Source organism: Ochotona princeps, chromosome 12 (genome assembly GCF_030435755.1).
Source record: "Ochotona princeps isolate mOchPri1 chromosome 12, mOchPri1.hap1, whole genome shotgun sequence".
NCBI classification, from domain to species: domain Eukaryota; kingdom Metazoa; phylum Chordata; class Mammalia; order Lagomorpha; family Ochotonidae; genus Ochotona; species Ochotona princeps.
Genome location: NC_080843.1, coordinates 23229041 through 23238531, shown reverse-complemented (window position 1 = coordinate 23238531; position 9491 = coordinate 23229041). Strand labels below are relative to the sequence as shown.

The 9491-nt window shown below is 38.3% G+C and overlaps 1 long non-coding RNA gene across 1 annotated transcript; it reads left to right on the top strand.

Annotated features, from left to right (window-relative positions):
- Nucleotides 1-2868: 2868 nt before the first annotated feature.
- Nucleotides 2869-9084, top strand: LOC131481505 (uncharacterized). The gene is made up of 3 exons (XR_009246362.1): nucleotides 2869-2902; nucleotides 4019-4068; nucleotides 8817-9084. It is a non-coding gene; the product is annotated as an uncharacterized LOC131481505 (long non-coding RNA).
- Nucleotides 9085-9491: the final 407 nt, after the last annotated feature.

Genomic DNA, 9491 nt, shown 5'->3' with positions numbered 1-9491 from the left:
AACTCCTAGAAAGAAAAACAGTCTCTTCAGCAAATGGTGCCAGGAAAACTGGATCTTCACACGTGGCAGTATGACACAAGATCCCAATGACTGACCATCAATAAAGTGAAGCAGCAACCAACAGAATGGGATCAAATATGCACCAGATCTGCAACTAGCAGAGGATTAATATTCAGGTTCTATAAAGAGCTTAAAAAACTCAACAATTCAGCTAAGAAATGGACAAAGGACATGACTAGGTATCCTGATCTGCTTTTGGTAAAAATGTAAACTAGTACAACCATTCTGGAGGACCGTTTGGAGGTTGCTCAGAGATGTGAAAATAGATTTACCATATTACTGAAACATCCTGCTCTTACTGAGATGAAATGAAATCAGCATACATGAGAGTTAGTAGCACACCCATGTTAATTGTAGCTCAGTTCACAATAGCTAAAATATAGAATCAACCTAGTCCTTCTCTCTGTAAAAAAAAATCTTCCTTTCAAATAAAAAAATAGATCTTTAAAAAATGAAGAAAGAACATGTGGGACATATACAATGTGGGATACTACTCAGACATAAAAAAGAATAAAATCCTATAATTTCTATATAATAAAAACTGGAAACCACTTGCTTAGTTAAAAAAGATAGTTCCAGAATGACAAATATCATGTTTTTCTTGGTCAACTGTAATTAATACAAAGAGTACAAAAATAAATATTCTATATGCACAAGATTGGTGTTTGAGATTGATTATTGTTTACATTCTTTGTCTATGCTGTTGAGGCACAATGGTTTGTTTCTATTTGTTTTTTCTTGCTTACCTGTAGAGTGTTTGTGTTTGCAAAATAAGCTCCAAGTATGCCATTGTAAACATTAAAAAAAAAGTAAAAAAGAGGGTAGATGGCAAATGCAGGTAGGGGTGAGAACAGGGTGGCATGTATCACACTATGCTTCTTGACATAGGTGAAATTTGTTCACTTTATATAAATAAGATAAGTTAATTTAAAAAAATTATTTTGGTGGAAAAATTTTTGACATCCAAGCACATTTTTTCAAAACAAATTTCCCATCAATTTTTTCTCTCATATGAATGCATTTCAAAATCTTTTTGCACCAAGGTACATTTCTTTTGATTCCATTTCATGAACTTTTTTTTATAAAGATTTATTCATTTTTATTAGAAAGGCAGATGTACAGAGAGGAGGAAAGACAGAGAGGAAGATCTTCCGTCCAAAGGTTCACTTCCCAAGTGGCTGCAATTGCTGGTGCTGCACTGATCCAAAGCCCAGAGCCAGGAACTTCCTCCAGGTCTCCCACACGGGTGCAGGAACCCAAGGCTTTCAGCTGTCCTCGACTGCTTTCCCAGGCCACAAGTAGGGAGCTGGACGGGGTTAGAACAGCCTTCCATATGGGATCCCGATGCGTTCAAGGCAAGGACCTTAACCGCTACGCTATTGCGTCGTGCCCCATTTCACGAACTTTCTAAAATGCACTTGCACTATCTAATGTTCCTCATGAGTACTGATATCATTAGATTGCTATTTTCCAGTTTAGAAATTCAAGTCTCAGAGCAGTTAAATGTATTCATGACTAAGTGGCTACTATCAGTAGGTCAGACTTCAACCAGATCTATGTGGCCTTCAGTCAATGTTCTGAATCATTTTATTGGGACCCTGACTGAATGTCACGCACAATCCCACAGTTTGTTTGTGCATTCAGTGTAAATTCAACAAGTATACATTACAACCAATACGCATTTAGTCCTATATTCTTGGTGGGACAGAGACGGCTCTACAAGGACAACATCATGCTGGAATAGGTGCTAAAACCCTAAGTGTTCCCAAAACACCAGCGGATACACAGTTTGGTGAAACTAACATCAATGGAGCAGCCACTCTGCCAAGCATAACTGACTATGGAAAAAATAGCGTAACATCACTAACTAAGGAAAGAATTGTGCCCCAGATGAGGCCTCTGTCCAGGAGAAAGCCCTGGCCATTAGGCCATAAGTTCCTAGTTTTAGATCATATTCCCAATTTTTGCTAAAACCCATATATCACCTGCATAATTATCCAATATTTTTCCTCAAATATATTCATTTTATATCTTCATAATGTACAAAGGAAAAAGGCGCAACTATTTGTTAGCATTCGTTAAAGTAAGTATAACATTTTCCAGATTCATTCATGTACTTCTAATTTCATCTCAGTCACCACTTAGAGTAAGAGAGCCTGCCTCAATCTTTTTTTGGATTTTCTCACTTCATCCCACTCTGAGCACCATTCCAGTTTTCTAAACTTACCTCTTACACTAAAAAAATGTTGCAGACATTGTGACTTCCATATTCCCCTTCTACTTGTTACCCAATACATATCGCTGGTTATTCAAAGCCTCATTCACACCGAACCTTCAAGAATAACTGAATGAATAAACTGATAAGATAGTTTTCCTTGGAGTGTATTCATAGAATTGAAAAGCTGTGCAAATAGGTAGGAATTTGCAGTATGCAAACGCCAGAGGAAGATTTTCCATGGATTGTTGTCTAATTGAATCTTCTTAACAGTCTGGGAAAGCCTCTTTGTGTAGCTGAAGAGACTAAAGCTTACAGTGAGACTGTATGAACGGAGGTTAAATCATCTGTCAAAGATGCCTAGCCAGTAATTTTCAAATGAGTGTACCACTAATGTCCATAGACACTGAAACTTCAAAAAGTTCTTGAAGGGCACAGTCTTGTTGCCTAGTGATTGCAATACCCGCTTGCCACTTAGGAGCACTTGAATCCCAGATCTCTCTCTTATTCCAGTTTTCTCTCAGGATGCTCTCTGGGAGGCAGCAGTGACAGCTTCAGTAATTGCAGCCCTGACATTCACATAGACTTGGATTGAGTTTCCAGCTCCTGGTTTCAGCCCCAGCCACGGTAAGTACTTGGGAAGTAAAACAGTAGATGGAATCTCTGTCTCTCTCTTCTCTCTCTCTCTCTCTGTATATGCGTGTTGAAAACCCCTCTCTCCCTATTCTTTCTCCTCTCCATCACCTTAGCCCTGTCAAATAAATATTTTTAAAACTGCAAGGAAAATGAAATTGAAACATAAATCTATTTTGTTGTAAAAATTCTGAAATCCCCACATCTCATTCAGTCCCAAGAAAACTTTGTTTTATGGCAATTAATGGAAGAGCTAGGTTTAGAGCTGTGTTGCTTTCACATAATTGTTTCTCCTCCCACTCACTCACCTCTACTACCCTCCACTGAAGTTCATCTGCTACATATCGTAAAAGTTCCTGAAATGCAATTCTCTCCCTCCCTCCCTCCCTTTCTCTCCTCTCTCTCTCTCTCTCTCTCTCTCTCACACACACACACACACACACACACACACACACACACACAGGAGAAAGAGAGACAGAGATTTAGAAATTATCCACTGCCTGCAGGATAAAGTTCAACCCCTCTTACAGCACCTGGTGCTCTCACAAGCTGCCTTTAATGCACCTCTTGCCTCTCATCCTGTAGCTGTATTAGATCCTCTTCCATCTGGTCAAGCTTCCACACAGACACAAATGCTGCAAGCGCAATAGTTGGGTAGCAGATAGACTAGGTTGAATTCTAGAATTGGTTAGGCCACTTAACCTCTTGAGGTTTCCTCTGTGTTCTTATACACAAGACACAGAGCACTGGATTCAGTTGAGTCCTGCAACACTTTGCATGGCAGCTGGCACTTTGCACAACAATGGGCAACTGGCAGACATTCACATACTTGTCCTTACTGTTATACCTGTTTCCATTGCTCCTTTGAAAACCTGCAATAGTTTTTTTCTTCTAAACCTGATTAGTTACCCATTCCTTATTGTCAAACATCATCTCCTCTATGAAGTCCTTCCTGATTTCATCATAGTTATTATTCTTCATATTATTTCTTCATAGTTATTATTCTTTTTCCTGCACTTCACTAGTACTCAGGGCTAGCCCTAATTTATAATATCTTGCATTGGACCTTAATTAGATAAATTAAAGCCATTTGTTTCTGTCTTCCATTAGGCTATAAGCTCTTCAAGATCCAGTGTACCAAATGCACTAGCCAGCACATGGTAAGCAATAAATGTTTGTTGAATGACTTAACATACCTCCCTACCTCCACACACATATGTTGTTTGAATTTGAATAATGCTGTAGAATTAGACTGAAACTTTGGATGGGTCCAGTGGAGTGGATGAGCAAGATCTTTCTCAAGATTAGCAACTATTTGCATTCACCCTCCACACATAAAGTCATTTTGGTTCCAGAATCTACAAATTATATTGGACTTCACTTAGATGCATGAGGGAATTTTTATGACAGGAAAAGATAATGCTTAAAAAACCTTTTCATTGTAAACTTGGATTATTTATGAACTCTTCCAGGAAAGGGACCCTGTGGATGCTGGCACATGGGAGAAACCACACACACCCCAATTTATAATAAATGAACGTTGGAGTAAATCTCTTCATTAACAACAGAGAGGAATTTATGCTCCAAAGTAATCACTCATCTCTTCAGCCACAAAATCCCTAAAGATTTTACTTCCTAAACATTTTCTCTAATGGGGCAGACCTTTGCTGACCAACTGAGCACAAGAACAGCTTTAGCAGGTGGACACTGTTAAGCAAGCAGCCCAACACAAACACGTATGCAACACTGCCTGGAAGCTAGTGGGTGGCCTTGGCTGGTGAAAGCCCATCCTTCAAGCAACTGAGGCAGGAGCCCATTAAAGGTGTTAATTTTACATGACGTGGCACAGCAAGTTTATAAATAAATAACAAATGAACATTCCCCATGGTTCCTCTCTTCTGAGTTTCTGTGTACCTGCTGCTGGCCTGGCAACAGCGGGAGCTGCTCAGATGCCAGATCCAGAACTCCCCTGCAAAAAGTGAGGAGACAGGCTTTTCTGTCACCAGGATGTGACAACTCCTGATGCGTTCATCATGAGATCAAGCCATCATGAAAAAAAAATTGCCACAAATGCGTCCTCTGTGGTAGGATGGGCTCAATTTAAGATTATCATTATAAGCAGCAAGAACAAAACACAGATGTGAGAGTTTCAGAAAAAATGTACTGTTGGGGATCATTAGTAAAAAATACTGTATAAAATATATAACATATGTAACTATTAAATACATAAAATTCTCATGTACCAAGAGGCAAAACATGATGAAAGTTGCTGAATATTTTAAGTACCTATATTGCTGCATAAAATGGTTCTATGTGGTAGAATTTTCTATTGTCGGAGATTTATGAAGTTTTGTCAAAGTGGTAGATCATGCTGAAGTCAAGGGAAATACCAGCGCACTTTTAGTTGCTTTCTATTTTTAATTAAGTTTGAAACTGCATCTTTGCACTTGTGAGTGTGCATATAAATACAAATGTAGATATGATTAACAATAATGCTGGTCCGTGAAGGCATTCAGATTCACTCACAAAATAACCCCCTCCCACTGAAAGAATATTACTTCATTGATGCTGGGTCTGCTCCAGCATAATGAACTGGATGTAGAATAGCAAAATTTAACCAGTATGGCTCACCTTGCTGATTGCAACAGCAAAGGAGGCAAGAATTCAATAAACCATTTTCGATCCCAACCTGGCTTGCTTACATAGAGATGAGCCATGATGACTGTAGGTTACAGAGTTTGTCATGTTTACCCATCTAGGTAGAGTGAGAGAGACTGAAATTGGGTAGTTGGCTAAAGTCCATTCAAATCAAGGAACTAGCAAAAGTATTCCTGATAAATAACAGGGGGTCAAGGTATTCAGGGTTCAGATTTCAAGAAAGTGTTCATGAAGGTAACAGGAGCAAACAGACAGCCAGACACAGCAGTGGAAGCCCAGAATGACAAAAGGTAAAGCAACAGAACTGGGAAGAATACAAGTGACAGACTCTGGACAAAACTGTTGTTTCACTTGAAGCTGTCCCATTGCCCACCTCCATCCTTTTGTATTAACTACTTCCCTTTACGTCCATAGCACCTGCAGTGCTATGTGATTATAAGCTCTTTTGATGCTGTTTGATATATATGACATCATTCCACCTTAACCAAATATATATCCTACTCAGAGGTAAGTAGCTACATCATATCTATTCGGGTTCTCACCATGGTCTAGTTTCAATTTTTCAGTAGTTACTTATTTATTGAATCAATGTCATTGTCAAAGTCTGCCATTCTTCTTAGATTTAGGGGAAAGTGATGCTAAATTCATATGGGAACACAAAAGGCCTCAAATAGCTAAGGCTACCTTAAACAATAAGAATGAAGCAGGAGACATTACAATACAAGGCTTCAACATGTACTAGAAGGGACCTGGCGCAGTAGCCTAGTGACTAAAATCATCACCTTGCGTGTGCCGGGATCCAATATGGGCGCCAGTTCCTATGCTGGCTGCTCCACTTCCCATCCAGCTCCCTACTTGTGACTTGGGTAAACAGCCGAAGATGGTCCAAAGCCGTAGGACTCTTCACCCACGTGGGAGACCTGGAAGAAGCTCCTGGCTCCTGGCTTCAGGTCAGCTCAGATCTAGCTGTTGTGACTCTTTGAGGAGTGAAATCAGCAGGCAGAAGTTCTTTCTCTTGGTCTCTCTGTAAATCTGACATTCCAATGGGGAAAAAAAACGTATACTGCAGGGCAATTAAAACAGCCTGATACTGGCACAAAAACAGACATCTAGATTAATGGAACATAATAGAAACAAGAAATTATCTACCCACACACAACCAACTATTCTGACAAGTGAGCTAAAATCAATCCTTGGACTAAAAACAATCTCTTAAACAACTGGTGGTGAGAATATTTAATCTATGTGTACAAAATTATGAAATAAGACCTTTGCCTTAAACACTATACAAAAAATCAACTCACAATGAATCAAGGATTTGAGTCAAATTCATCAAATCACCACAAGAAAATGTCAGTGAGATTCTGTATGATATTGACATAGACAAAGACTTTTTGGAAAAGACCCCAGAAGTACAGACAATGAAAGAAAAACAAAACAGATGAGATAGTATTTAGCCCAGAGGCTTCTTTACTGCAAAGGAAACTTTCAACGAAGTGAAGAGGCAAGCAACAGAATTGGAGAAAGCATTTACAAACTCTACAACTGATAAAGGATTAATATCCAGATTTTGTAAAGGGCTCTGGAAACAACAACAGCAACAACAAAAACAATCCAGTTAACAAATGGGAAAGGAACATGGAGAAGCGATTTTTAAAGGATGAAATTCCAATGGCCAATAGACACATGAAAAAGGGTCTCAGGATTACCAGACATCTGGGAAATGCAAATAAAAACCACACTCAGTTTCGCTTCACCCCAGTTAAAATGGCTACCACACAAAAATCAAAAAATAACAATTTCTGGTAAGTAAAACTGTGATGGAAGACAGTATGGAGAGTTCCTAGAAGTCTGCAAATGGTTCTACCATATGATCCCACCATTCCACTCCTGGGAATTTACCCAAGCAAAATGAAATAAGCATGTGGGTAAGTTTTCCATGCTGCTCCCCACCCCCGCAACTATGTTTATTGCAGCTCAATTCACAATAGCCAAAATATTGAATCAACCAAACATCCATCATGTGATGACTTAATAAAGAAAATGTGTTTTACACACACACACACACACACACACACACACACAAACATGCACACTCATACACACAAACACTATGGAATACTACTCAGCTGTAAAAAGGAATGAAATTCTGTCTTTTGCAACAAAATGGATACGAGTGAAAACCATTATGCTTAGTGAAATAAGCCCACCCCCAAAAGCCAAATACCATGTTTTCTCTGATAAATGCCATCAAATATAGACCACGATAAAAGTATAGGAATGAAACAAACATCTTCTGATATGATTGTTTATTTCTTTGCTTAGTCTTCTGTGACATTATAGCCTTCCTATTTTTTATTTATTGAATATTATGGTTAGTAGTGAGTTAAGCCTTTGGTTATACAGGAGATTGAAATTCTGTTTTGTAAAATTTAAAGAAAAAAAGAAAGGAGGACTGTTGGAAGAGGGATAGAGAAAGGGAGCGAGAGAAATGTACACATGAAATATGAAATCCATTTTCTTTATAAACAAAATTTTGAAAAATATACCAAGTCCTTGTTAGCTTTTACTGAAGATTAATAGTATCATCTGTTTTGCCTGCATTGATTTGTATCTCCACACCCACTTCAATGTTCCTACAAAGCATATATATTCATACTTCCAAATATTTAAAGACTATGCTTCCACTCATTATACAAAACCTCACATACAACTCCAGTTGATTTTTAAATTTATCCTTAAGAAAGAAGGTTGAGTTTCAGGGGCAGGTACTCTGGTAGTCAAGCTGCTATTTGTGATGGCTGCACACAAAGCCCAATATCAAAGTGCTTAGTTGAGTCTAAGCTGCTTCACTGTGGTCCAACTCCTTGCTAATGCACCTAGGAAACAGCAGATGATGGTTAAAGCACTTTTAGTTCCCACCACCCACAAATGAGAACTGGAAAGAGTTCCTGGCTTCTGACTTCCATTCACCTGGCTCCACTCAATCAGTATTGTTGCCTATATTTAAGGAGTGATCCACTGTGTGGAAGATGATCGTATTCTCTCTCTCTCTCTCTCTCTCTTTTTCTTCTTCTTCTTCTTCTCTCTCTTTCTCCCCCTCCTTGCTCTGTCTTTCAAATAAATACATCTTTTCCTTTACAAAAATAATTGCCTTTTATTCTGCCTATCTTTGTATCTAATGTGTAAGATTTCTATATACTTCCATTCATAAATAATAAATCTTATGTTTTTATCTTGTATCTTACAGCTTGTCTACTGATTCCTTCTTACTAGCAATTCAGATGTGGCAAAAAATAAGAAGTGCAACATTCCATTCAACAACTTCAAACAACATCCATAAACAGTGATTTGGTCACGTGATTAGACTGACCAAGCAAACAATTATCTGTGTTGCCAAATGTCTGTTGAATCAAGTGAAACAGTTTCTTTTCAGAACAAACAGAGCTTTCAGATTATAATGTACTCTCACCTCCAGTCTCACATCAATTTAAGGCACAAAGAATTCCCAAAATGGATTTCAGCCCCATAATAAGATGTGAAACCATAGCTTCAGAAGATTTTTGAGTGAAAAAAAATGAGGATGGGATTACAAGAGAGCTTTTTAGCTCTTTATGAATCTGTGTGCCCTCCTCCTCTAAGCAGAAAAGTATCTTAATTTTAACGTAAATGTATCTGATGCTTAATCTATGGACCTTGCTTTTTTTCTGATAAAACAAAGGCAGAGCATCAAACAGCACACAATTCAGAATATTAGAAAAATATACAAAACTAGGATGTATTCACAACATGAAGAGCAAAAGGGAACTGAGTTTTTGTAGTGGCAAGGAAAAGTTATAAATATCTTCATTTTAGCAAAATTCATGTTGGCTTTGGGGAACTGGAAAACAGTGTAGACTGAGGTAGCATTTGGGAAATTTGTTTG